Source organism: Peromyscus californicus, unplaced genomic scaffold (genome assembly GCF_007827085.1).
Source record: "Peromyscus californicus insignis strain IS unplaced genomic scaffold, ASM782708v3 Scaffold_6__1_contigs__length_162567912, whole genome shotgun sequence".
Taxonomy (NCBI): Eukaryota; Metazoa; Chordata; class Mammalia; order Rodentia; family Cricetidae; genus Peromyscus; species Peromyscus californicus.
The window spans coordinates 142248470-142276433 of NW_026294584.1; the positions used below are offsets into that span (position 1 = coordinate 142248470).

The window sequence follows — 27964 nt, forward strand, 5'->3', positions numbered from 1 at the left end:
GAAGGCGGAGCCCGGGTATGGAACTACAGACTGAGGGCGGGGCTTAGAGGTGTAGAAGGCGGAGCCCAGAGGATGGAACTACAGGCTGGGGGCGGAGCTTAGGCGCGCAGAAAGAGGAGCGGGCTTGTGGAGCCCCGACGTGGGAAAAAGAAAAGGTGAGAGCGTGGCTTGTCGCTCGGGGGGCGGAGCCAGGTGTGGAGCAATACCCCGAGGGAGGTAATTAAACGTGCGGGTGTGAAGGGGTCACCTTGGGGCGGGGGACTTGGCGCTCCCTCCCTGTCGTGTTGGCCTGTGCCCTGGCGTTTGTCTCTTTACCTGGCTAGTCGCTCGTGGCGGTGGCTGGGGAGGGCGGATTGCAGATGATGTTTCGATACTCCTCCCAGCTGGTCAAAGGGATGGATCGCGCCCCAGCGCATCCTTTCCCCACCCAGCAGAGCTCCAGAATCTCGCAGAAGCTCAGGAGGTCACTGTGGAGGTCCTCCCTGAGAGGTGGGGGTGCGGACCCTAGGGTGGGAGGGAATGAAAGTGATGCTCTGTTGCAGTGAGGTAGTGAGGAAGTGCAAAAACATGGGAGCTCCGAAGCTTGTGGTGAGGCAAGGGTTGTTCTGTTGGGTGGGAAATATTGAAAACGATCCTTCTTTACCTTATTTTTAAAGTGGTGTGATAGATGATGGAAGACTCGTATTTCAAAGGGGCAATGGGCTGTAGATGTTGCCCTCAAGACATCTGGAGAACCTACAGCACCGGGTCTTACAGGGGTTTGGTTCTGTTTCTTTTAGGCAATATACCTAAGAAAGTAAAAGAGGGAAAAGTGGGTCTGGCTAGATAGATAGTTCAACCAAGCCTCTTCAAAGTTTGGGATCCATATAGTGGAAGTAAAGGACTGACTCCCAACAAACTGTCCTCTACCTCCACCCGAGAGCCGTGGCACGAGTACACACACGTACACATACATGAAAGGACACACAAAATAAATAAGACCTTACATTTAAAGCTGTTTTTAATTTAAAAAGGAGAAAAGTGTCGTCTGTCCCTCTCACTTTCCTGAAGGCAATCACTATATCTTGTCCTACCATCAAGTCTGTGCAATAATGAGGCTTTTAGCAATTTTAAATTGCGTTAGTATACGAAATTATAATCTGGGGCTTGAGTAAATGCTGTTCTTCCAAAGGATCAAGGTTCAGGTCCCAGCACCCACATGGTGACTCACAACTGTCTGTAACTTCAGTTCCATGGCTTCTGACACTCTCACACAGACCTCCATGCAGGCAAAACGCCAATGCAACATAAAATAAAAATAAGTAAATCATTAAAAAAGAAACTAACATTTAACTCATACTGTTTTATAACAAGGTAGTTTAAAGATAGTTTTAGAACGCTTATCAGTGCCATTTTGAGCCCAGCCTGATATACACAGTAAAGACCCTGTCACAAAATACAAACTGAGGCAGCCGGTGATGACACACATCTTTAATCCCAGCCCTTGCGAGGCAGAGGAAAGTAAATCTCAGAGTTCCAGGCCAGCCTGGTCTACAGAGGGAGTTCCAGGACAGCCAGGGCTACACAGAGAAACCCTGTCTCAAACAAAAACAAAAACAAAAACAAAAACAAACTGGAGAGATGGCTCAGTAATGAAAAGCCTTGCTGCTCTTGCGGAGGACCAGAGGTAAATTCCCAGCACCCATGCCAGGCAGCTCACAACCACTCACTCCAGCTCCAGAAGGATCCCAATACCTCAGACTTACACACATACAAATAATTAAAAATAATGAAACTTTAAAAAACAAAAAACCTTATCAAGAGGGAAAATTCAGTTTTAGAACCTTTTCATTTGAGAGTGATAGTTTCTTAAAGTGAATTACTAAATCAATTAGAAAGCCCTATCAGCAAGCTTTCAGGCCTTCTTGGGCTAAAACGAATTGGTTCATTTTGCACATGAACGGCTCTTTTACAATTTAGAGGATGTACATGATTTTAACATTCTTAAGTTTGTATTGGTCTTTTATTATTTTTGTGTGCATAGGAGTTTTTCCTTAATGCATATTTATGCACCGTGTGTGTGCCGGTCCCAGAAGACCAGAAGAGGGTGTTGGGTCCCCTGGGACTGGTTATAGTTACGAGCCACCACGTGGGTGCCGGGAATGGAACCCAAGTCCTCCTAGTAAGCAACTAGTTCTCTTCCCTGCTGAACCATCTCTACTGACACCTTGTACAGGTCTTCTGGAAAATATTGGTTCATTCATTTATGCAGGCCTTCCATACATGGCCACATTTCATTCAATACTTATTTTTTTTTGGTTTTGCGAGACAGGGTTTCTCTCTGCAGCTTTGGAGCCTGTCCTGGATCTCGCTCTGTAGACCAGGCTGGCCTCGAACTCACAGAGATCCTCCTGTCTCTACCTCCCAAATGCTGGGTTTCAAGGAGTGCGCCATCACCGCCCGGCTCAATACGTTTTTTAAATCCCATTCATTAACACTGCCACCTAGTAAGTATTGATTGGTAAGATGTCAGACTCACCATGTAGCTAACAAAAGGTTTTCAAAATATATTTTTTGAAAGCTCACACTTATCATTGGCAACACACATTATCAGTTATTGTGTTTGAAGTGACAAGGTCATTTCTGTAACTGTTGAAAAAATATTAACCAGTGTTGAAGCATGAATTGGCATAAGTTGTCAGTTCAGTGTTTTTAAGTTAGAATGGTGTTCAGAGAGAAAAGCGGTATTATTGACAGATTTCATAATGTTATCATTAAATTTGAATTGGTTAGCTAGCTGCTCACTGTACTTTATTATCATTTTTGATAGATTCCCGTTAAGTATTTTTCTAAAATACTTGACATATATTCTAGAATTTCAGTTTTGAGCTAGACAGCATAAATCTGTCCCTTCTTTCAAAATAATGATATAGCACAAAAAGATCTTATTAAGTAGATATTGAGTGGCACAAAGAATAGCTGCTAGGCATGATGATGCAAGCCTTTGATTCCAGCCCTTGGGAGACAGATGGAGCCCCTGATAATAATAGTAATAATAATAATAATAATAATAATAATAATAATAATTTCACATAGTTCTGTATAATTTGGCTTGAGACTGGTTCTGTAAGGCTTTATACTATTTTCATTAAAAAACCACAGTTAAGGGGTTGGGGATTTAGCTCAGTGGTAGAGCGCTTGCCTAGCAAGCACAAGGCCCTGGGTTCGGTCCTCAGCCCCCCCCCCCCCAAAAAAAAAACCACTATTGAAGCTGGGCATGGTGGTACACGCCTTTAATTTCAGCACTTGGGAGGCAGAGGCAGGTGGATCTCTGTGAGTTCAAGGCCAGCCTGATCTACAAAGTGAGTTCCAGAACAGCCAGGAAAGAAAGAAAGAAAGAAAGGAAGGAAGGAAGGAAGGAAGGAAGGAAGGAAGGAAGGAAGGAAGGAAGAAAGAAAGAAAGAAAGAAAGAAAGAAAGAAAGAAAGAAAGAAAGAAAGAAAGAAAGAAAGAAAGAAAGAAACTGCTGTTGGGGGCTGGAGAGATGGCTCTGTGGTTAAGAGCACTGGCTGCTCTTCCAGAGGACCTGGATTCAATTCCCAGCATCCACATGGCAGCTCACATCTGTCTGTAACTCCAGTTCCAAGGGATCTGACACCAATGCACATCAAATAAAGTTAAATAAAAAAAAATTAAAAAAAAAGAAAGAAAGAAACTGCTGTTATCTGGACATGGTGGCACATGCCTTTAATCCCAGAACTCAGGAGGCAGAGGCAGATGGATCTCTGAGTTTGAGGCCAGCCTAGTCTACAGAGCAAGTTCCAGGACAGCCAGGGCTACACAGAGAAATCCTATCTCAGGAAAAAAAAATAGGAAGAATGAAGGAAAAAGAAAGAAGCTGCTGTTACATCCCTGAACACTGGGACAAATACTCCTAGTGATGTTTTGATGCCAATTGTGAGCCAAGATTTGACATTACCACCACTGGGACACTAAACAGCTTCTTCTGGAGACAACCACATTCATCTGTCGATTGGCAGAGTCTGGGAAACATGCCTACAAGAGAATGTTCTAGCTACAAGACAATGGGAATGTGAGTTTTCACCCTCACAGTGAGGAGGCAGAACTCAATGGATTTCTACACATACGAAGAAAAGCTACCTTAGAGATGAGCATAAGCATGAAAAAGACATGTGCAGCATTATTAGTTGCTAGAGGAATGCAATCAAAACCACTATGGTGATGTCACAACTGGAGTTTTAGGGCAAGAGCTCTGAGAATCCCAATTGACTAGGCTCATCTGTCTGCCACACCACACCAATTACAGAGGCATGTAGTGGTGACAGGCAGGGAAGGGGTAAGCAACGTGGCTGTGTTGGGAGGTATAGATAATGGGGTTCAGTGACCACAAGTCCATCATCGGGGTACTGATGTGAGCTTCAGGTTTTTACAGAGGAAGTGTTAAGGAGGCATAACTCAGCAGGCTTGATCTGTGTGGCCTGCTTGGTCCTTATCTCTGTGATCTGGTTGGCTATTATCTGAGCTCTGCTCTGCTTCTACATGGCATGTAGAAGTTCCCACAGCTGAGGGGACAATCGGTGCTGCAGTTCCTGGAATCCAAGACAATTACAGATTTAAAACAGTGTCTGGAGACATTCAGGCATCCTTTCGGGATCCAGAATAGGACATCATGAAAGCTGTGATAAGATGCCTCAGTTTCTCTTCTCTCTGAACTGTTGGAAATAGGTCAGCTAGCCTTGGTTTTTAAACAGACACTTCTTTAATAATGAGCATAGCCAATGCTGAGTTGTGATACATGTGATGATATATCCAGAGAGTAAGGGAGACAGATACAAATGAAGGTAGAGATGCTGGGTTTTTATTGCCTTGGGAACCCAAATGACGAGTCAATATTTTACAGCAAAAGTAATTTCTAGGTACCTGTGAGAGTAATGATAACTTATTTAAATATTAATTACATTCACCAAGATTCATCAAGTAAATTACTTAGCATATATATATATATATATATATATATATATATATATATATATATATATATAGAGAGAGAGAGAGAGAGAGAGAGAGAGAGAGAGAGAGAGAGTATATAGCAAATACATATATTTGAGACAAGGTCTCTATGTAATCTTAGCTGTCCTGGACCTCGTTATGTAGCCTGGCTGGCCTTGAACTCACAGGAATCCACCTGCTCTGCCTCATGAGTCCTGGAACTAAAGGCATGAGCCACCATGCCTGACCTTCAAAATACATTTTTAAAGGAAAATAAACTGAGTGTGCTGGCACAGGCCTGTAATCCTAACACTGAGGAGGCTGAGTTGGGAAGATTCCAAGTTCAAGGTCAGCTTGGGCTGTAGAATGAAAATGCCCCATCTTCCCTGGAAGTTAATTTTATGTTGTGTTAATTATACCTCAATATATTGTTTGTTGAGGGTTTCTGGATAACTAGTAATAAACACAGATGTTGACTATAGTGATTGTAACTGCCTTTTGTTGGCGCTTTACTATTTACTGAAGGTTTTGCAGGATTGATTCTAATTCTTACTGGAGTGTTGCAAGACAAATGTAGGTACGAAAACCAAAGAATTACATAGGTAAGTTGTAAAATCCCTTAAGGTTTCAAATACTGGTGTTAAACAGTCTAAATTATTAGAGTGAGCTTTTGGAATTCAATCAGGAACTTCCAGTAAGTAGCACTCTACGCCCTAGCTATGTGAGGTTTAGTGGGGCTCAGGTCACAGTTCAATTTATTGAGCAAATTTTTCCTTTGAAAATTACCAGCTAGACCACCCAGGCCCATGTCCTGGGCCTTGGATTTGCCCACCCTAACATCTAGCCCATCTATGACTTGCTGGAGCACACGGAGGGACTGGTCCTTCAAAACCATAGCCACAGAATCTCCATGACTCGGGGCAACAGCAGGATAAACAAGAGGAGTTTCAGTGAGGGTCTGTAGCTAGAGTTTTCCTGCCTGGCCCACAGTCACTCAGACCCAACCAAGTAAACACAGGGACTTATATTGCTTACAAACCCTATGGCTGTGGCAGGCTTCTTGCTAACTGTTCTTATATCTTAAATTAATCCATTTCTATAAATCTATACCTTGCCACATGGCTCGTGGCTTACCGGCATCTTCACATGCTGCTTGTCATGGTGGCGACTGGCAGTCTCTCCCTCTGCCTTCCTGTTCTCTCCATTCTCCTCTCTGTTAGTCCTGCCTATACTTCCTGCCTGGCCACTGGCCAATCAGTGTTTTATTTATTGACCAATCAGAACAACAGATTTGACATACAGACCATCCCACAGCAAGGGTCCAATGATGATTGTGTGCCAGAGACCTTGAACCAGACCAATAACTCATTGCAAAGAATATTTATGGGTGGGACTGATTGGACAAATGGGTAGAATGCATGACACACCTTAGCTCCCAAAACCACAAGGATGAATGAAGAGGTGTTGGGGAGATGGAGCGGAATGGTTTTTCTGTTTGCTTTGTTTTGTTTTTAATGAATTTGGGGGGGTTCCTTTTTGGTAGATGGAAGCTGCAGTGGTGAAGGGTGGATATTGAGGGACAGGGAGGTGAGCAGTTTGGGGATACAAATGTGAAATTCCCAAAGAATCAATAAATAATTATGTTCTTAAAAAAGAAAGAAAATTACCAGTTAGAAGCAGCTGATTATAAATGTGTACTGTTTGAAATATGTGCTTTATATTCCACTAGAATAAACATTTCATTTTCATTTTTTCATTTTTATGATTGAAAGGGTTTTTTTTGTTGTTGTTACTAGTGAGTTGTTGTTTTGTGGGTTGGTAGAGTGCTTGTTCTGCATATGTGAGTGAGGTCCTGGATTCAGTCCCAGCACTAAAGAAAAACAGATGTATTTGCAAACTTGGTTTTGAACTTTGGTATTGTTTATTAAATGTGTTTAAATATATGGTATATAAAATAATTTAAGTGGAAGACTTATTTCAAAGAAAAGGTAAATCAGTTCTTGTAGTCAAAAGTTTTTTCAGGTCCTACCTGGCCTCCCCCACCCCCGAGGTCCAGACAAATCTCTCTCACCTGTGGTTCTGCAGCCACTCAGACCCAAGTAAACACACATTGGCTTATATTACTTACAAACTGTATGGCCTACGGCTCTAGCCATTTGCCAGCTAGCTCTTTCAGCTTAAATCAACCCATTTGTATAAATCTATATGCTGCCACTTAGCCGTGGCGTTACCCATCTGCTGACATCTTGTTGCTCCTTTGGCAGCAGGCTTGTGTCCCTCTGCCTCTGCCGTTCTTCTTTCCTGTATCTCTCCTTGGATTTCCTGCCTGCCTCTAAACTGCCTTGCCGTAGGCCAAAGCAGCTTATTTATTAGCCAATGGGAGCAGCATATTCACAGTGTACAGAAAAACATCCCACAGCAGGTTCTATTTAAAAATAAAACCAACTTGGAAAGAAACTTAATAGCCTGTTTGCCTTTTGCTCATTCTAACTTCTTAAACACACTTGTCCTAGTGTCCTTCTGATGCTGTGATAAAGCACTCTGACCAAAATCAGCTTCAGGAAGAAAGGGTTTGTTTGGTTTATATGTCAAGGTCACAGTCCATCATTGAGGGAAGTCAGGGCAGGATCACAAGGCAGGAACCTGGAGGTAGGAACCATGGAGGAAAGATGTTCCTGCTCCTGCTCAGCTAGCTTCCATATACATCCCAGGACCACCTGCCCAGGGAATGGTGCCACCCACAGTGGGCTGAGCTCTCTCCTATATCAATTAAGATAATGAAGACAATCTCTCACATACATGTCTACAGATGAACTTTATGAAGCTAATTACTCAATTAAGATTTTTTCTTTTGAGGTCATTTTAGGCTGTGCCAAATTGACAGTTAATACTAACTGGAACAATGCTCTTTTTTCATTGTTGTTGGTATTTTGGCTCTTTGGTGGGGCCCACCACCCAGCTCCCAAATAAATCACACAGAGATGAATTCTTACTTATGAATGGCCGGCATAGCTTGGCTTAGTTTCTAGTCAGGCTTTTTTTAACTTACCTTATCCCATCTATCTTCAGCCTCTGGGCTTTTCCTTTTCTATTCCTGTATACCTTTCTTTGTTTCTTACTCCCTGGCTTTCTGGGTGGCTGGCCCCTGGAATTGTTCTCACTCTTTTCTTCTTCTATATATTCTCTCTCTTTAAAGACCATTTTTGAACAATTTCTTTCTTTCTACAACTGTCCATACTATTTTTTTTTTGAGACAGGGTTTCTCTGTGTAGTCTGGCTGTCCTGGAACTCACTCTGTAGACCAGGCTGGCCTCAAGCTACAGAGATCTGCCTGCCTCTGCCTTTAGAGTGCTGGGATTAAAGGCATGAGCTACCACCGCCCGGTTTTTCTTTCTTTCTTTCTTTCTTTCTTTCTTTCTTTTTTTTTGGTTTTTCAAGACAGGGTTTCTCTGTGTAGCCTGTCCTGGAATTCACTTTGTAGCCCAGGCTGGCCTCAAACTCACAGAGATCCACCTGCCTCTGCCTCCCGAGTGCTGGGATTAAAAGCGTGCGCCACCACCGCCCGGCCTTTTCTTTCTTTCTTAAGCCTACGTACATTGTAAAACACGCTGGAACCTGTTTTGAGTTTTTGGGTTTTTTTTTTCCATCTGGACCTCCTGTAACTGTGTATCTCTAGTCTTTTTTTGACTGTGTGAGCAAACCTTGAAACTGCTAACCTACACTTGGATTCTCCGTGTGTGGATCTCAAGCTGGCTCTGCCCACTTCTCAGGTCTTAAAAGCCAAGGCCCGAGAAAAAGTCTGACCAGGAAATGAATTCAACCTTCCTAAACCTCTGAAATGCCAGTGCTTGCTTGCACTGCTGCAGGCGTTTTCACTTAGTTTTTTGTTCCTAGTTAATGTACTAGCTGCTCAAGGGCTCAGTGACCGGCAGAAACTGTCTGTCCAAAATTTTTAAAGGAGCCGTATTCCTTTTTTGTTGGTGTTTTGTTTTGTTTTGTTTTGTATTGTTTGTCTACATAGCAAGTTCCAGGACAGCCAGGATTATAGTGAGAGACCCTGTCAAAGGAGAGAGAGAGAGAGAGAGAGAGAGAGAGAGAGAGAGAGAGAGAGAGAGAGAGAGAGAATTATATGACTAAAGCATTGATTGCTTCCTTCAACAGCATTTTGAATCTAAAAACTGGTAGTCATTTGTATTAAAAATTTTTAGCTGGGCAGTGGTGATGCAGGCCCTTAATCCCAGCACTCAGGAGGCAGAGGCAGGTGGATCTCTGTGAGTTCAAGGCTAGCCTGGTCTCCTGAGTGAGTTCCAGGACAGGCTCTGAAGCTACACAGAGAAACCGTGTCTCAAAAAACAAACAAACAAACAAAAAATTCATAACATTTTAGTAACTAAAATTAAGATCTTATTTTTAAGCTACTTAGCAGTGTCTTGTATTTTTTATTGTTTTAGGAATATATTTCAATTTGACATAAACCATTTGGATTATCACCCAAATAAAAATCAGAATGGTGGGCTGGAGAGATGGCTCAGAGGTTAAGAGCACTGACCGCTCTTCCAGAGGTCCTGAGTTCAATTCCCAGAACCACATGGTGGCTCACAACCATCTGTAAGAAGTCCTGAGTTCAATTCCCAGAACCACATGTTGGCTCACAACCATCTGTAACGTGATCTGGTGCCCTCTTCTGGCATTCAAGCAGAACACTGTGTACATAATAAATAAATCTCGAAGAAGAGAAAATCAGAATAGTTTATGCTGGGCCTAACGGCATGTGCCTTTAGTCCCAGCACTCAGGAGGAGAATCAGGCAGATAGGTCTCCATGAATTTGAGGTTACATAGTAAGTTCCAGGCCAGCCAGGGCCGTAGAGTGAGCCTTATCTCAGAAAAACAAAGCAAACAAACAAACACATTTACACTTGCCTGCCTGCTTTTCCTTCTTTCTTTTTTTCTTTTTCTTTTTTTCTGGGACAAGGTTTCTATGTGTAGCTCTGGCTGTCCTGGAACTCACTCTATAGATCAGGCTGTCCTTGAACTCAAGAGATCCACCTGCCTCTGTCTCCTGAATGCTGGGATCAATGTCGTGTACCACCAATGCCTGGCCACTTGCCTTTCTTTATGGAAGGTATAGTTATTGTTTTAATTTTTTTCCTGTTTTACTGGGATAAAAAAGGTGGCTCTCAACCACCAAATTAGTTTAACAACAAGTTTTTTTAAAAAAAAAAAAGCAGCATAATGGTATAGTCCAGTAATGTCAGCACCCTGGAAGCAGAGGCAGATGGATCACAGCGGGCTCAAAGCTTATTCCGACTACATAGCAAGTCTCAAACCAACCAAGAATGCCTAAGTAGACTGTGTCCCAAAACAAACAAACTAAAAGTCGATTTGAAAAGTCTCTAGTGTTATATAATTGGGGTGTTTTTTCTATCAGCTAAGAACCATCAAGTTGGATAAAATGCTGTAATTAGAAAGTTTAGAGTTGGCAGGAGCCCACTTACTCAAGATATATGACTTTGTAACCAGAATACTAACAAAAATAAGTGGTACTCAGGAGATTGCTCAGATAGCACCAGGAGTATGTCCTGCTGGCTGCTCCACCAGATAGTAAAATCATACGAGAATAATTGGTTAGAAACAGGGCCTGCTTCAGACACTAAGAGAAAAATGGTGTTCTCTGAGCGTCTTAGATGCAAGCTGAGTAGGGAGCCCTGAAGGGGTACTCTCTGAAGAAAAGTATCCCTGGAAGTAGGCAAGCATTTTTTATTTCCTTAGGTAGGGATGGAAATATGTATACCTGTTGGTGCAGCAACCAAGCTGAAGGATTTCCCTTTCTTGCTGAAGGCAGTAATTCTGTTTCAGCTCCATTTGCCTATGGAAAATCACTTATGAACCGGCACAGCTTTGATATGAAGAAAGTCCTCTGTTTACCACTAATTCCGTTACTAAAAATACACATCTCAGCGCAAAACAGGCTATGTGCATCCTTTGTAATTTGCCATTTTCACTGTGTTTCATTTGAGCTCCTGTACCTTCAAGGAATTGCCATAAATGGTAGCCTTATGTGTGGGGGTAGGCTGGGAAGACCTCAAAGACAGAGACCAGACAGAAACCTCTTCCCGGTATGCCTTGCCTCCATCAAAAAAAGAATCCAGAGATGAGACAAAGTAAGGAACTGGGGAGAAGTTTGTTACAGGACAAAAGTACCCACTCCAGAGGAGGCTGAAGTCTCTCAAATGAGTTACATCTTGAAATTTTGGGTAGATCATCTTACAGGAAAACTTTGATCAGGGGTGGTGGGGTGGGGGTTATTTGTGAGTTGAAGTGAAGGGAAAGTGGGAAAATCTGGGAATGGGTTGAGATTTTTCCAAAATAGAGTTTAGTTCCTTTTCCTGCACTGATAGGGGTCGGGGATGCTGATGTGCCATGGTGTCAGGTGAATAATAGGAATTGCAAATTGTACAAAGAAAAGGATATGCACATGCAATTTGAATAAAGCAGAAAAAGATAAGCAGTCATCCAGTCAGCCTTGCAGGGCTGAGTGGTCGAACTGTAATATGCTAACTACATCAGCCTCAGGTCATCTTGCAGTTCGCTTCCTTGTCTTTCCCAGTGCCTATCTATCCATCTCCTTCTGTCAGTTTGACATTTTGGTTCCAAAGCTCCTACAGCAGTGCTGTTCCAAACATCCAACAGCGACATAAGCTCTCACCGAGGCTGAGCTGGGTGCGCAGATGCTGTTGTCTTTGTAGAGCCCTAAGAAAGCATTCCCTGTGCTCCACATCTGTTGGTTTCAGGTTATTGCTGCTTGAGTGTCAGAGCATGTGAACTTTGAACCCAGTCATGACTTTGATGTTGAGTGGGAGAAGAACTTTCCAAACAGGCAGATTTTAAATGAGGACAAATCTCAAGGAAACTTGTTGCACAATGGTTTTGACAAGGTCCTTCGGTTTCCTAGTGTGTGAGCTATAGTAAACACAGCATTTAAGGCATGTTTGTGTAAGCAGTGTCGGCTGCAGACCTCAGCTTATTCCCAAGAAACCTAAGGAGTGTGAATGGTGTGTCCTCAATGGAGCTCTGCAAAGAGTATTGGTCTGTATATGCAAGAAGATTGTGTTTACTTTCCTATTTTAAAACCTATTTGTGTCTTTTCTTTTTAGCCATGTTGTTTCTCCAAGCACATGGTAGATAATATATAGTCATTTGTAGAGTTGTTTTTGTAAAATTTGTTCCTCATTGCAAAGTAATAGATATCTACAGTAGAACATTTTAATTATATACAGCAAAACTGCACAAAATAATGCAGTTAAGAGTGAGTACTGCTGAGCCATCTTTCTATCCTGTTTTATTTTTTTAAAGATTTATTTATTTATGTTTTTAATGTTTAAGAGTATTTTCCCTATGTGTGTGTTTATGCACATGGAGTCTAGAAGCAGGCATCAGATCCTCTGGGATTGGAGTTAAGACAGTTGTGAGCTGCCATGTGGGTGCTGGGAATAGAACCCAGATCCTCTAGAAGAACAGCCAGTGCTCTTAACTGCTAAGCCATCTCTCCAGCTCTGTTTTGTTTTGTTTTGTTTGTTTGTTTTTGAGACAGGGCCTCACATAGACTCAAACTCAGTGTGTGTAGCAGAAGATGACCTTGAACATCTGCTTCTTCTGTCTGTGTCTCCTGAGTGCTGGGACTAGAGGCAGAGGCCACCATGTCCTGCTTTAAAACCAGCTCTTTTATAAGACATATGTAGTGGGTAGCCATTCCAGCTTTGATCTGGAAGTTCCAACCCCCATTGAGGCTTCGGTAACTGTCACACCTACAAGGTGGGGCTGAGAGAGGACCCTGAAGACCCCAGCTCTCTTGGTTCCTGGACCCAGGACGCTGAAGGTAGACAGAGCAGAGTTCTCCAGAGAACACCGCCGGACTGCGCTACACCTTTCCCAGACCCTGTAACCTATCCCTTCACTTGTAAGTTATCCCACAAAATAAACCTCCCTTTTAAATACGTGGAGTGGCCTGAATAATTTCACCAACAGACATATAATTGTTCCCCTTTTAAGCTTTCGTCTTGCTTTTTGTTTCTGAAGATTTATTTAATTTTATTTCATGTGTGTGGCCTGAGTATGTTTGTATGATTGCAACTGCCTGCAGAGGTAGCTGGCATTGGCTCCTCTCGAACTAGGGTTGAAGACAGTAGTGTGACTGACATGAATTGCTAAATGGTCTTATTAATAAAAAGCCAGATTGCTGTGGGATGGTCTGTATGTCAAATGTGTTGCTGATTGGTCAATAAATAAATCACTGATTGGCCCGTGGCCAGGCAGGAAGTATAGGCAGGACAAGGAGGAGAAGAGAGAACAGGAAGCTGAGTGAGGGAGACACTGCCAGCCGCCATCAGGACAAGGAAGATGTAAAGTACTGGTAAGCCACAAGCCACGTGGCAAGGTATAGATTTATAAAAATGGATTAATTTAAGCTGTAAGAACAGTTAGCAAGAAGCCTTGTAACCAATATAAGTCTCTGTGTTTGCTTGGTTGGGTTTGAGTGGCTGTGGGACTGGCAGGTGAGAGAGATTTGTCCTGACTGTGGGCCAGGCAGGAAAACTCAAGCAACAAATGGCGCCCAACGTGGTGGCAAGAGTTTCCACCTAAAACCTGAGAAAAAAGATTCTAAAACGGAGCTAAAAACAGTTCCTAATTGTCTCTTTCAAGTTAGCTGCAGCCTGCCAGCTACTGGCGGGTTCCTAGCGTGCGTGCATGCTCAACCTGCAGTATGGTGGGAATGAGGCCTCTGCAAGTGGCACATTAAGCTGTGTGGTGGATTTAGCCTTTGCTAGTACAAAACAACAACAAAAAAGAGGTTTCTGGGCTACACGCTGCTTTGATAGAAGCATAGACCCACTATTTCTGAGAGTTGATGGCTCCCAGAGCTGGCGAAAAACGTATCACCACCATGTTGGGAAGCTGAAGTGGGCAGAGCCAGCAGCGCCAGCGCAGTTTCAGGCTTAGAAGGCTGCAGTTTAAAGCAAGAGGCTCAAGCTAATATAAAAAAATAAGCCACGTAAAGATGGCTACCACACAGAGAATCTGGATTATGTTCTCTTTGATATTCGTAACTGAAGAAAAACATTTGATTACAAAAGCTGTTGAGTTATGCCAAAATGTATATTTTAAAGGTACCTTGACTTCAAAATTTGGATGTAAGGATATGTTGCTTTGGAAAGGAGGCTCTGCTTTTGTTTCCACAGAAAGCCAGAGGCTATGGATTTGTTCCAGATTAAGATACATCAGGTTTGACCAGCCAAGACCCCCTGAAAGGTCTCTGATGACACCATGGCCCAGATGATCCAACATCCAGAACCGTTTCAAGGCAACTGGCTCAGACGATACACCCTCATGGACTACTCCATAATCCTAAAATATTCTTTGTGTCCCCATAAGATACAGTGCCCCCCTCCAACAGGAAGTAGTAAGAGAAGCTACACCCAAATTCCCAAATATACCAAGCTGACTTTGGAGATGTGTAAAGGTTAAAACCTTCCTTTTTAAGAAAAGAAAAGGGGAAGTGCTGTGGGATGGTCTGTATGTCAAATGTGTTGCTGATTGGTCAATAAATAAATCACTGATTGGCCCGTGGCCAGGCAGGAAGTATAGGCAGGACAAGGAGGAGAAGAGAGAACAGGAAGCTGGGTGAGGGAGACACTGCCAGCCGCCATCAGGACAAGGAAGATGTAAAGTACCGGTAAGCCACAAGCCACGTGGCAAGGTATAGATTTATAAAAATGGATTAATTTAAGCTGTAAGAACAGTTAGCAAGAAGCCTGCCACGGCCATACAGTTTGTAACCAATATAAGTCTCTGTGTTTACTTGGTTGGGTCTGAGGGGCTGTGGGACTGGCAGGTGAGAGAGATTTGTCCTGACTGTGGGCCAGGCAGGAAAACTCCAGCTACACCAGATATTCTGGTGAATGCTGAAAGATCAGAGAAATAGAACAAGCTACAGCCAACCTCACCTCTCCAACTTCTCAGCTGATTCTGGTTCCTCAGACTTAAAGCCTCTGAGTCCTCACCTGGAAGGGTTTTAGCTGAACTGCTTAAAAGGCCTCTAGTTACTGGTCCTCAGCCTCAGGAGAGAAAGTTTCTGTTTCCTCATACTTTATATGCCTTTCTGTGTCCTGCCATATTACTTCCTGGGATTAAAGGCATGTGTTCTTCCCAAGCAAAGACATGAAATCACAAGTGCTGGGATTAAAGGTGTGTGCCACCATGCCTGGCTCTGTTCCCAGTGTGTTCTTGAACTCAGAGATCCAGACAGATTTCTGCCTCCCGAGTGATAAGATTAAAGGCATGGGTGCCGCCACTGTCTGGCCTCTATGTCTAATCTAGTGACTGTTCTGTTCTCTGACCCCCCAGATAAGTTTATTGGGGTGTACTATATATCAACCACACAGTAGTGAGCTGCCATGTGGGTGCTAGGAACTAAACCTCTATCATCTGTAACCATCTCAGCCATCTCTCCAGTCTCTGTCTTACTTTGTTTTATATTTTATTTTATTTTTTAATTTTTTTGGGGGGGGGCTTGAGACAGGGTTTCTCTGTGTAGCTTTGGAGCCTGTCCTGGATCTCACTCTGTAGACCAGGCCGGACTCAAACTCACGAAGATTCGCCTGGCTCTGCCTCCCGAGTGCTGGGATTAAAGGAGTGTGCCACCACCACCCAGCCTGCTTTATGTTTTAAATGGCATACTTGCATTTGATTTGTACAATGTAGGATCCCTGCTGTGTCTTGATCACAGACATGAGTGGAGAGCATATACTAAATACCATTTTGTGTTGGCTTTGGCATACTTCACAGTGCACAAATTACTGGAGTCCATGTCTTTGTGCATATGTATATATATGTACGTGTGTGCAGGTGCCACACTCATGCATGCATGTATAAAGAAAGGTCAGAGGTCAGTGTCAGGCCTCTTCCTTTAACATACTTGCCCTTATATTTTATAGTGCTTAAACATAATATGCCTCTTAATGATGCTTGGTAAGTTCCTGGCTCATCATTACATCATCAGAACCATTAACCTTCCTCTGCCGTCCTAAGACTCCATTGCCACCGCTCTCCTCTCCCTACCTGGCTTTTTTTTTTTTTTTTCCTGAGACTGGGGGCAGGGCCTCTCTGTGTTGCCCTGGTTGGCCTGGAGCTCACTATATAGACCAATTGGGCCTGGGGACATACAGAGATCTGCCTACTTCTGCCTTCTGAGTGCTGGAATTGAGGACTCCACTTTATTTTTTGAGACAAGGCCTCTCATTGAACCTGGAGCTCACTGACTGGCTAGGTTGGCTGACCATCAAGTCCCCAAGATCTTCCTATCCCTGCCTCCCGGTCCTGGGGTCACAGGCATTGCTGCCACACCCGGCTTCTCCCATAAATACTAAGGATCCAAACCCAAGTCCTCGTGCTTGCATACAAGAGCTTCAGCCTCTGATGGCGGCCAGCGTCCTGCTGGGTTTTCAGGCGCGGCAATGATCACTGCCCCGCCCACATCGCTAGTTGGCCTTATGAAATCCATGACGGGCTGGCTACTTTGGAAGGATGAGGAACTGATTCCATTGCAGAGGGGTTTCACTGTGAGGCTCCTGCCAGGCCTCCTGGACCTTGTAAGCCGTAACTGTAACATCATAGCTACACTGGCAGCCCCTCTCTGCTCTTGTAAAGACTCCATTACCTTTACTGTAGGCAAGCGACATCACATGGCACACCAAGTGAGCATGAAGAGATGTGGTGTGAAGGAACAGAGCCACCTGCAGTTCAACTGCTTGGAAGTTGGCCATTTGCTACACATTCCCTGCGGAGTGCCAAATCCACGAGCATTTTGAAGCTACAGCTTGGTGACCCACCAAAGGTACCCATCTGTGGGTCTCTTCAGCTGCCAGAGCTCAGTGCTGTTTTGTACAGACCTTGCTATTAATAACATCACAGTCTTTGGTTTCATGGAGGGGCCTCTCTGGGACTTATCCTGGAGTTAGAGACATCAGCAAGTTTCCAGATGTTTCTTGATTATTAGAATACCCTGACAGCTCTTTGGCTCACAAGGATGTGTTATGAACAAGTGTCCTTCAGTCCACCAATCCAGATGTTCTTTCTCTGCCATTTGGCATGGGGTATACGCAGGATATTAAATGAGATGTCTAATAGAGTGTTAATGGCATCAGCCACACAGGCTATGAGAAATAACCTCCTCAACTTAAATTATTTTATGATGTCAGAACACAGTCATGCCATTTATGCTTTCTGTAAAATATCCTTCATGTTTTCCAGTTCCCAGCACCACTGACGGCGTATCTGTGGGCTCATAGCAATATTGTTGCTGATGATAAAAACTCAGAGAAAAGCATACACATGTATCCCAGGATGGCCTCAAACTTACAGTGCAGCTGAGGATGATCTTGAACTCTGTGATCTCCCTGTCCCTACCTCCCCAGTGGTAGAATTATAAGAACATACAACCCTGCCTGGTTTATGTATGCTGAGGATCAAACACAGGGCTTTATGCATGCTAGTCAAGCATGCTACCACTGAGCTCTATCTCCAGCCCTTAGCTGAACATTTTCAAGAGTATTCTCTAAAACTTGTTTACTGGGGTGGGGGTGGACTGAAGAGAGTTGGCTCAGCAGTTAAGATCACTTGTGGCTCTTGCAACAGGACACAGGTTTGGTTCCCAGAACCTGGGGACCAGATGGCTGTTACCCATGATTCCAGTTCCGAGGGATCCAACACCATCTTCTGACTTCCGAAGGTAGTCATCACACATGTGGTACACGTACATATATGCAGCCAAAACACTTACACACAGAAAAGAAAACAGACCTAGAGATTTTTGTAATTGTTTGAGAGGCTTTACCTGTATATAAATCGAAAAGTATTGCTTTGTTTTGTTTGTGTTTCTATTTTTCCCATGCTTATTGAGTATTTGCATATTACTTGTGAACTGTGTATTTTTGTTCATTTTCTTGGGGAGAGGAGGTTCTTAGCATTTCATTGATTTATATGGACTCTATCCTCACTAACTGACAATAGATATTTTTCCACCACAATTGCTATAAATTTTGATATTGTTTGCTCTTTAGTGCTTGTCTTTTGATATACATCAATTTTAAATGCCTAAATAGCACCAAATGTATCACTCTCTCTTTTTTTTGTAATTTCTGATATATATTAGTGCTTTAGAAGCTCTTCTTTATCTGAGTATCACGAAATGTACCTTTCTCTTCTTTAATTTCCTCATTAATTTAGTTTTAAATTTAGCTCAAATCTCTCTGCAATGTATGCTGTGTTTTGTGTAAACACACATTTATACTGATGTTTTCTTAATAGCTGACTGGTTTCTAAATATTTTATCATGATTATCCATCTTGAACTCAGAGGTCCGCCAGCCTCTGCCTCTCGAGTGCTGGGATTAAAGGCGTACACCACCGCCACCCAGCATTCAGACCTCTTTTTATTTGTAGCCTTCCTTTCTTTTTGTGTTAAGTACTTATATATTAGATGGTCTGTTTATTGACATGTATGTTGCATTTTTCCATGTATTAGACTTAATTATTTTAGTTTGTAGTATTTATTAATTACCTGTTGTGCACTGAAAAAACTTCCTTCAAATATGTATATGTTACCCTTTCAAACTCTTCTTTTTCTTCTTTTTCGAGGTGCTGAGGATTGAACACATGGAAAGTGGGTAAGCCTTCCCATCTACCACTGAGCTTCAGTTTTTCTGCCGTCCCTCCAGCTCATGGAATGCTCTTTTGAAAAACATACACATTAAGCACTTGAAAACAGACACTGCTGATACTGGATGCTACCAAGGTTCAGAGGATCCTCTAATGGATTTCCGTGATCCTCTGTCCTCAAGGAATTGATTAGAGATATATACTTGCAGAAGGAGGTGGGTGGAAGAAAGAGATAAGATAAAGTCCACTCTGCCACAAAGGATGGGGCTCTGACGTCTCATAACCACCCATCACGGTTTATCCGAAGTGAGCCCTTGTGAAGATCCTCCTCACACTTACATGGCAAGGGCTTTGCCAACCGAGCCATTTCCCCAACTCTGGGTGTCTTGTCTGTACATCATCAAGCTGCTTGATGTGTAGAAAAGGAGAGATGTGTAGATGTATAGATCAAAAGCGAACTGAGAAACTTTCTCTCCCTGAATCTGGGCAAAATGATAAAGACACCAGTGTCAGTCTCTTGGTTTTTGGTAGAGTGGTGAGCGGTGGACCTGAGTTTCCGTTTACAATAAGGAAGAGCAGCTTCAATGACAAATGCCCCTATGTATGTTACATTAAGTTTGCCCATCGCTTCAACTCTACAGGGCTCAAGCTGAACTCTGCTCAACTAAACTCCACATATACCCTCCCTCTACAACCCAAGACAAGGGAGTGGATCCTTTCTGAAATAGCCTAACTTCATTGCAGAGGCCCAGAACAGAGTAACAGTCACTCATGTGCACAGTGTATGGATGGCTTAAGCTAGGAGGTCATTCCCTGGGCACCTGCTTTCCAGGTTTCATCACACAGTTAGATTTCATTACTACGCCATAAAAAAAAAAAAAAACAGGGTACAAGATCTTGCAAAATATGTTCTGAACAACTTTAAACTTAATAAATAAAAATTACATAAACACAACTGTAAGACAATGAACAGAAAAGTTAAATACAATTTATCACATGTAAAATGGATTATTGTATAATTAGCAATATCAACCCTAAATCCCCACATCTACAGTGGGAATGGGATACAGCAATATTAATCTAATGAATTAAGTAAAAAACATAACTTTAAATTGAATAAAACTTTTCAAATAATTCAATATAGCCCTAGCAAAGCTAAGGTTTGGATTCAATGAGACCTGGGATAAAAATGGATATTTATCATTATAGTTACTTGTAATCAACTTCCAAAAACTAAGGCAAGTCTCCTTAATTCTGGGAAAGAATGTGTCTCTAAATAACCATGATGCTTTTCTCAACAGTTCTGCATCATATGCAAGTCCGGTAGAGTTTGATGGGTCAGAAAAGCATCAGTTTGTGCAATTCATTGTCCTTTCTTGTACTATTTTCAAGCTTTAAAAAATATATATTAAAAAAAACCCTCCAGCTTCAATTTCACAGATACAATTCCAGCACTAGAGATGCTAGTCAACACTTCCTGCCTCTTCTTGCTGATGTCCCTCCTGATCTTCAGCAGGGAATGACATTGTGATGGGCATTCCTTCCAGGAATAAACAGTTCACACAAGGAATAGAGTTGGTAATTACAAAATATTGGAAAATGACAACTGCCAAGGTTTGCAAATGAGTGAGTGAAAACATAAACAGTCATTGTGGGGGAAGAAGACAAAAAATAATTTATAAACTAAATCCAACATTAAAACAATTCATAAACTAAATCCAACATTGAAACAATTCATAAATTAAATCCAACATTGAAACAATGTATTTTGAACATGTGTTCTTGTGTGGCTTGAACAGCAGTTTCTAAGCTTGCAGTAGTTACATGCAGCCTGTAGATGGCATTGGGCAGGACTCCCCAGGTTAGGACTACATTAAAGAGAGTGGGCTTCCTCCATGTCAGTTTCAGGGACTTCCTGAGCTCTTTTGAGTTGTTTGTCTTCCCACTTAAGGAGCTTCCCATCAGGGTGGAATGTTTCAATCTTGGAGGACACTGTTGCACAACAGGTCCCAACACACCAAGCATAAGTATGCTGCCATAAGAGAGTAAATCAAATCTCAGCTTTGTCAATGGGATTTGTTGAGAAAAAGACACATCATGACCTTGGGGACCGTCCTGGCAATAACACAAGCCCTGAACTCGTCCCTAGAAAACAGTAGGAAGAATTAAGTTGGAGCTGGAGTTACAGATGTAACTTGCATTACCATCCTAAAAATATCTTAGACCTTAAAACATTTTTTAGATAAACAACTTAAGCTTTTATGTTTCTCAACCTTATAAATTGCATCTCTTATGTAAATTTCTTTTCTGAATTTGGTAACAAGGAAAACTATAAATATCTAGTCTTCAACCCCATCAAAGACTGGAGAAGGAAATAATATTACCTGAGTAAACAGGAAGTGCAAAGCAAACAACTTCCATAGAAATGGCAGACAGCTGGCTGCCTGGACAGTCACTCAAGGTTCCTCTACAATGTTGGGACATTCATCTTCAGCCTACAGGCTAGACTATCTGACACACTTTTCTGTGAAGCAGGAATTTTGAAGGACTATCCTACCTTATCTTGGCAAAGTTTAGCCATCGCTTTCTTTTGTGTCCTTCTTGTCCAGTTTGGACAGCATACTGTCAGCAGTCAAGGCAAGGGCAGTTTCCAGCCTAATGGCTAGTTTTGCCACATTGAAAGCAAACTCCATATGGAGGTTCTTTGATATCCATCATCCTTTCTTGGAGTAAATTGGTGCTGCCAGGAGCAGACATGTCTCACTGTCATGAAAAGCCTTATGTTATTAAAACATCTTAAATGCCATATTCTGTAGATCTCTGAAGTGTTTGAAGACCACTTATCTATCTAAAATATATCTCTGTTTGACTTTGTACCTAACATGACTACAAGTCTGATTGTTATAGAAGACTACTAAACCTGCATTTCTTAATTATCTTAAATAGTTTTTAATAATAGTTTTCAAGGACTAGAAATTTACATTACATTGTTAAATGAACTGCATAGGTACAATACCTTAAACAAAAGTAGAAACATATATACAGTATAACAAAAATAACCTTAAATTTGTATCAATATACAAAAATCCATACTAATGTAAAATATTTAAGACTAGTAGTTGCTTTTTTAGTTTAAAAGTAGATTCAATAATCTACCCTTTTATCCTGTCATTTCTTTTTTATTTTATTTTATATCCTGTCATTTCTATATCCCCCTTTTTCTTGTTAGAATGAAATCCCTGAATCTAATCTCCTTTGCTCAGCTTCTTCACTGACTGTGACCAACAATAACTTGCAACCAACCCCCCTAAATGGTAATAAACATCCATAATCCATCAAATGGCCAAAAACCACCCACCCCACCTCTTGGGAATGTGGGTGTCATGTATTCTAGATTGCTTCCTGTTGTCTGGGGTGATGGCATCTTTAGGGGACACTGAGAAAATTGGGACAATGGTCAAGTCCTGGGGTAACCAGCCAGCTCCCAAATAATGACACGGAGACTTATTAATTATGAAAGCTCAGCCTTAGCTTAAACTTGTCCCACTAGCTCTTATAACTTAAATTAACCTGCTTCTATTAATCCACATTTTACCATGTGGCTTTTTACTTTTTTTCATTCTGTATGTCCAACTCCCTCTGTGTCCCATTGGCATCTCTCTGGCATAACTCAAGTGCCTAGATCCCTCTTCCTCTCTCTCCCCAGAAATCCTATCTCTCCTGCCTAGCTATTGGCTGTTAAACTCTTTATTAAATCAATCACAATGACACATCTTTATACAGTATAAACAAATATTTTGCAATAGTTAGGCTAGTCTTAAAAAAAATGCTGATTGTTGCAAAATATTTCAGTGCCTCAGCTATTTGTAGATGAATTTCTAAACAGTCTTATTAAATAAGAAACACAGAGCCAAATAGAGGGATAATAGCCGAAGAGATCAGAGAAATAACGAAAAGCCACGACTAGCCTTAGCTTACCACCTCACCGCTGCTTCCCCAAAGAGAGCTTCTTCCTGTCTGACCTGCACTTTTATTGCCTTCCTGTTCTGCCTTCTCATTGGTTCTAAGCCCAGCCACATCACTTCCTCGTCACTGCTTGTCTATACAGACTTCAGGTCTCTATGGTTGGTACTGGGATTAAAGGCTCATCTCACCACGCTTGGCTGTGTCCTTAACCACACAGAGACTCTGCCTGCCATGTGATCAGGATGAAGGGCGTATACTACCACCGCCTGACTTCTGTTTATGGCTCGCTATGTGACCTCTGATCTCCAGGCAAATTTTATTTATTAACATACAAATAAAATCACATTTCAGCACAAATAAAATAAAATATCACCACAGCTATTCCTACAAGGTAATGGGTCATGAGATTAAATAGATTGACTGCTAAATTCTTCTTTTGTATGAAATGCCTGCTTGCTTGGATGGGTGAGGTACCTGCTGGACATCTGTTACAAAATCAAGTAACCTTGCCCTAACCCAGACAGAATATGAGTTAATTTGGCTCCCCAAAATTAAAACTTCTTGGTTTTTGCCTATATAATCCTTTGGCTAACAATAGCTGAGGCCTTCCTTACCTAGAGAACTCTCTCTGGTTTTGTCCTGACCAGTCTCTTTTTAATAAAAAACCTCTAATTTACTAAAACCAAAACTTGAGTCAGACTGGTGAATCTCTGGATGACCCTAGACCCCACAAAACCTTTTCTGTAATTTCTCTTGCATTTTCATGGTTCGAGCCTTGCTGAACAGTGCTTCTCTCTTTCTAGTTCCTAGACTTATGTTTCCTTGGCTGGCTGTTCTGCTAGCACCTATAGAAGGGTGATCAACTTCATGGAAAGCAGATCCGTCATATTTTATTCCTGATTTTCAAATGGATCTTCTGGGTATTTCTTCACCCATTGTAGGTTTTACTAGATCAACAAACTCCCCTTGTAATCCTACTTAGAGAGGCCTTTGTTTTTGTGTTTTTTTAATCATTAGTGAGTGTTTACATCTTTCCAGTTTTTCTGTGTCCTTTGAGACCACTGTAACATTTTCCTTCCAGTTTTTCAAGACAAGGTTTCTCTGTGTACCCCCTGGATGTCCGGCATCTCTCTCTGTAGACCAGGCTGGCATTGAACTCAGGCCAGTCCTTTAACTGTTCAAAATAAGTCAATAGACAAAGATCTTCACGTCTTTTTTTCCAAGCATAAAGCTTCTCTTCAGACATTAAAAGTTCCATTGATAATTTTAGGTTCAGAGCAATACAGCTGAGCCTGGCCTGGTGGCTGGTGTTCGTAATTCTAGCACTCAGGAGAATGAGACCAGCATGGGCAATGGAGTGAGACTCTTTTAAAATAAGGAATGGGAGGTGGAGAGACGGCTCAGGGGTGAGGAGCACTGGCTGCTCTTCCAGATAAGGGGGTTTGATTCCCAGTAGCCACATGGTGGCTCACAACTATTTATAACTCCAATTCCAGGGTAGCTGATGCCTTCTGGACTCTGTGGATACTGTATGCATGTGGTGTATAGTCACACATGAAGGCAGAATACCCATACATACATTATTTTTTAAAACTTGGACAGTTGAAAAGATTACATATAGCAAAGCGTGATGTGTATGCACACTGGAGTGTGGGCAGGAGAATTAGTCCAGCTAGGCTACATTGTAAGATTCTGTTTCAAACAAACCAACCAATAAACGAAAAAGATCATGTGTCAATATAATCTTGGAATAATAGTGGCTCCTTGGAATTTAATTTTCTTTGCATTCGTTTTTGTTTGGGTTGGTTTGGGTTTTTTTTTGGTTTTTTGAGACAGGATTTCTCTGTGTAGTTTTGTGCCTGTCCTGGATCTTGCTCTGTAGACCAGGCTGGCCTTGAACTCACAGAGATCTGCCTGCCTCTGCCTCCCAAGTGCTGGGATGAAAGATGTTCGCCACCACCACCCGGCCGTGTCTTGATCTCTTGAAGCTGGAGTTACAGATGGTTGTGAACCACCATGCAGGTGCTGGGAACTGAATGCAGATTCTCTGCAAGGGCAACAAGTGCTGCTGGCCACTGAGCCATCTCTCCAGCCCCTGGTGTCTCTTTCTGTAAAGAGAAAAGTAATTTTACAGCAATGGGTATGCTGTTCAAAGACAGGAGGCCCTTGTACTCCACTGCAACCCCTGCTCTGTCTACAAGAAGAAAGCACGGGAGGAGGTTCACCACAGTCCTTCTCTGCTTGGTGAAAAGTCCAACCCAGTGACTTCTCAAACTTGAACATGCTTAGGAGTCACCTGCAGGTGTAAAATTCTAAGGACTGGGGAGGGTAGCAAGACCTGATAGTTCCAAGGAGTCCCAGGTCATGCAGGCACAAGTCCCACCCAGAAGTAGCCATCCTTCACCAAAAAGCCCCCTCAGTGGCTGCCCTTCACCAGTGGCCACCTGGGTACATGCAGGCTCTTTCCCACCAGGTAACAAGGCCTGGAGCTGCTCAGTTAGCACTTCCCCACCACTGCCCACATGGTACAACAGTTGGGCCTTCATCTAAGGAGATCTTAGGACTGTTGTCATTCCTGGTTCACTTCTGCTGATTGTGTGTGTCCTTGTCATCTAATAGAGAACAGACCATAAAACTTGTTGGGATGGATACCGCGGCAGCCATTTGTGAGTGAAGTCCACAGGCTAGACCCGCCGTTTTCCCCACTGTGTGACTTCCACTGAATGCTCTTTGAGGGCAGGGAGGGACTCTAGTTTTTTTTTCTCAGCCACATCTTTATCAGCTGGAGTGAGCCAGACACTTAGGCACAGTCAGAAAGGGCTCTGGGATGGTTTGTATGTGTGTTTCCCTCAAGGCGCAACCAGGGCCAAGAGCAGAACTAGGGTGCTACAGGCCACGGTGAGGCCACTTCCAATCCTGGCTTAGCCATAGGATTCGGTAGGGTCCAAACCAGAGGGAATGTTCCTCAGGCAAGGCCAAGGAGGTATATGAAAGCAGAGGAGGAGACGCAGCAGAAGGCTGACCAACAAAATCCAGAGGCCCCAAAAGCCACAAGGGGAATGTGGTGAGTTGCCAAACCAGAGAGCGCAGAGGCAAATACTAAAGCCAGGGAGCACAGCCAGGAATCCCAGACCAGAGAGATGAAGAGAGAGCAAGTGGGCAGATCACAGCTGGGGGGGCCCAGGCCAGCCGGGAGCAGGATTCGAGGCTTGCTTTAAAGTGCCTCCAGCACAGGTTGCGGTGGGCGAGTCAAGGTCAGGGGGGCCATGGAGGGCTAGACAGAACAGGATTTTCTGGAGCTCCTTGTTTCTCAGAGCAGAACCTGGGAAGTACGTGGAGTGGGCGGCACATGGCTGCCTGCAAGGGATGTGAGAACGTGGGTGAGCAGCTCGAAGCCTGGACACCCGGTCTATGCACACCCTCACCTAAGAGCTGGTATACACAAATCCCAGCGTCGGTGTCAGGACTGGGGGCCGGATTTCAAGAAAGGAATTGGAAAGAAGTCAGCAAAGGCATCGATAAAGGCAAAGGTGGTAGCACATATCTATAATCTCAATCTTTGAAAGCGCCAAGAGTTAAAGGTCATCATCTTCAGCTAAATAGTGAGAAAGCGAGTGAGAAGCCAACCCGAGCTATGTGAGATCCTGTCTTTTTTGTTTGTTTTGTTTTTTGTTTTTCAAGACAGGGTTTCTCTGTGTAGCTTTAGCGCCTGTTCTGGAGCTCACTCTGTAGGCCAGGCTGGCCTCGAACTCACTCCACCTATCTCTGCCTCCCGAGTGCTGGGATTAAAGAATTACGCCACCACCACCTGTCCAGAGATCCTGTCTCAAAACAATGTTACCGAAGGGGAAAGACAGAATGAAAATATGGTGGCAAATTTCTAATTCCCAGCTTGGCCTTGATGGTGGTGGTGGGGTGTGTGTGTGTGGGGGGGCGGCTGAAAAACAACAACAACAACTAATCCTTATAAAAAAAAATTGCAAGGTCATAAGACACTCTGCAGACTTGGAGTAATTATCTGATGACTCCTGATTACTTCTAGGATGGGCTTGCGAGCCCGCCAGTTGGCAAACACATTTCCCTCGAATACAGCTGGTCACTGATGTTGCCTTCCCTTATTCTTCTCTACAGTCTCCTGTGCACCACACCTCTCCACAGCAGCAGACTTCCTTTAGCCACAAGGTGATTGCTGTACCAAAATATTGCACTGTTTAAAATAACCCTGGACTTTTGAATTATAACCTGTTTTTATGTTCAAGTTATCTGTGTATTATTTCTCCTGCAGTTGTACATAAAATGTTTTTACATTTAAAAAAAGGACAAATACTATAGAATTGTATTACATGAAATATATAGAATAATTCATGGAGACAGAAAGATTAGACGTTATCTCAAGATGGAGAAGAAAGGAATATAGAGCAATGATTTCCTAAGTACAGAATCTCTGTTTTGTGTGATGGAAAAGCCCCACAAATGGACAGTAGTATCAGGACATAATATCATGAATGTAATAAATCAATATAATTAATGTAATTAATGAATATCATAAATATAATTATTGAATGAATACTGCGAATGTAATGAATACCACAAATGTAATTAATATCATGAGTGTAATTAATGAATATCATGAGTGTAATTAAAAATAAATAAAATGCTTTCTTCATCTTGCTTTAATGTTTTGTTTTGTTTCCCTGGATACATGGCAGGGCCACATACACTAGGCAAGTGTTCTGTCTACTACTGAACTAACTACTCCTGCCTCTAGACGGTATCCTCTCTGGGCTTCCCACCCTCCCAGCCAGCTTCAGGCAAGCCCTGACCACCCAGGGTCAGTCTACCTGCATTCACAAGGGCTGGCTGAGGAGCCAGACCAAGCGGGGGTAGAAAGGCCTGTAGTGTACTTACCGGGTGTTTAGCTTTCCTGGTCACTGTGATAAAACACCAAAGAGGAGAAGCAAAGTATGATATGAGGGGCTGCAGTCTGTTGTGGAAGATATGGTAACAAGAACTGCTCCCTCCAGGAGCCATGGAGCTGGTGACATGGCTGGGTCACCTCTAGGCAGATGAGGACATAGACAGCTTGGAATGGAAGTGTGCTGCCCTGGAACTTTCAAGCCCTGACTCTAGGACACTACTGCTGCCAGCAAGGTTCTGGAACCTTCCAGAACAGTGCCACCAGCTGGGGACCAAGTGTCCAAACACATAGCCCCGTAGGGACATTTCACATTCAAACCATACTAGCTGACGTTACTGATTTCCCTGGGCCTCTTCATCCACAAAGAGAATGTCTGCAG

The 27964-nt window shown here is 42.8% G+C and overlaps 1 long non-coding RNA gene across 1 annotated transcript; it reads left to right on the plus strand.

The window, feature by feature from the left end:
• Window positions 1–62: 62 nt before the first annotated feature.
• LOC128098812 (uncharacterized) lies at window positions 63–27331 on the plus strand. The gene is made up of 2 exons (XR_008214345.1): window positions 63–155; window positions 16714–27331. It is a non-coding gene; the product is annotated as an uncharacterized LOC128098812 (long non-coding RNA).
• The last annotated feature ends 633 nt before the right edge of the window (window positions 27332–27964 follow it).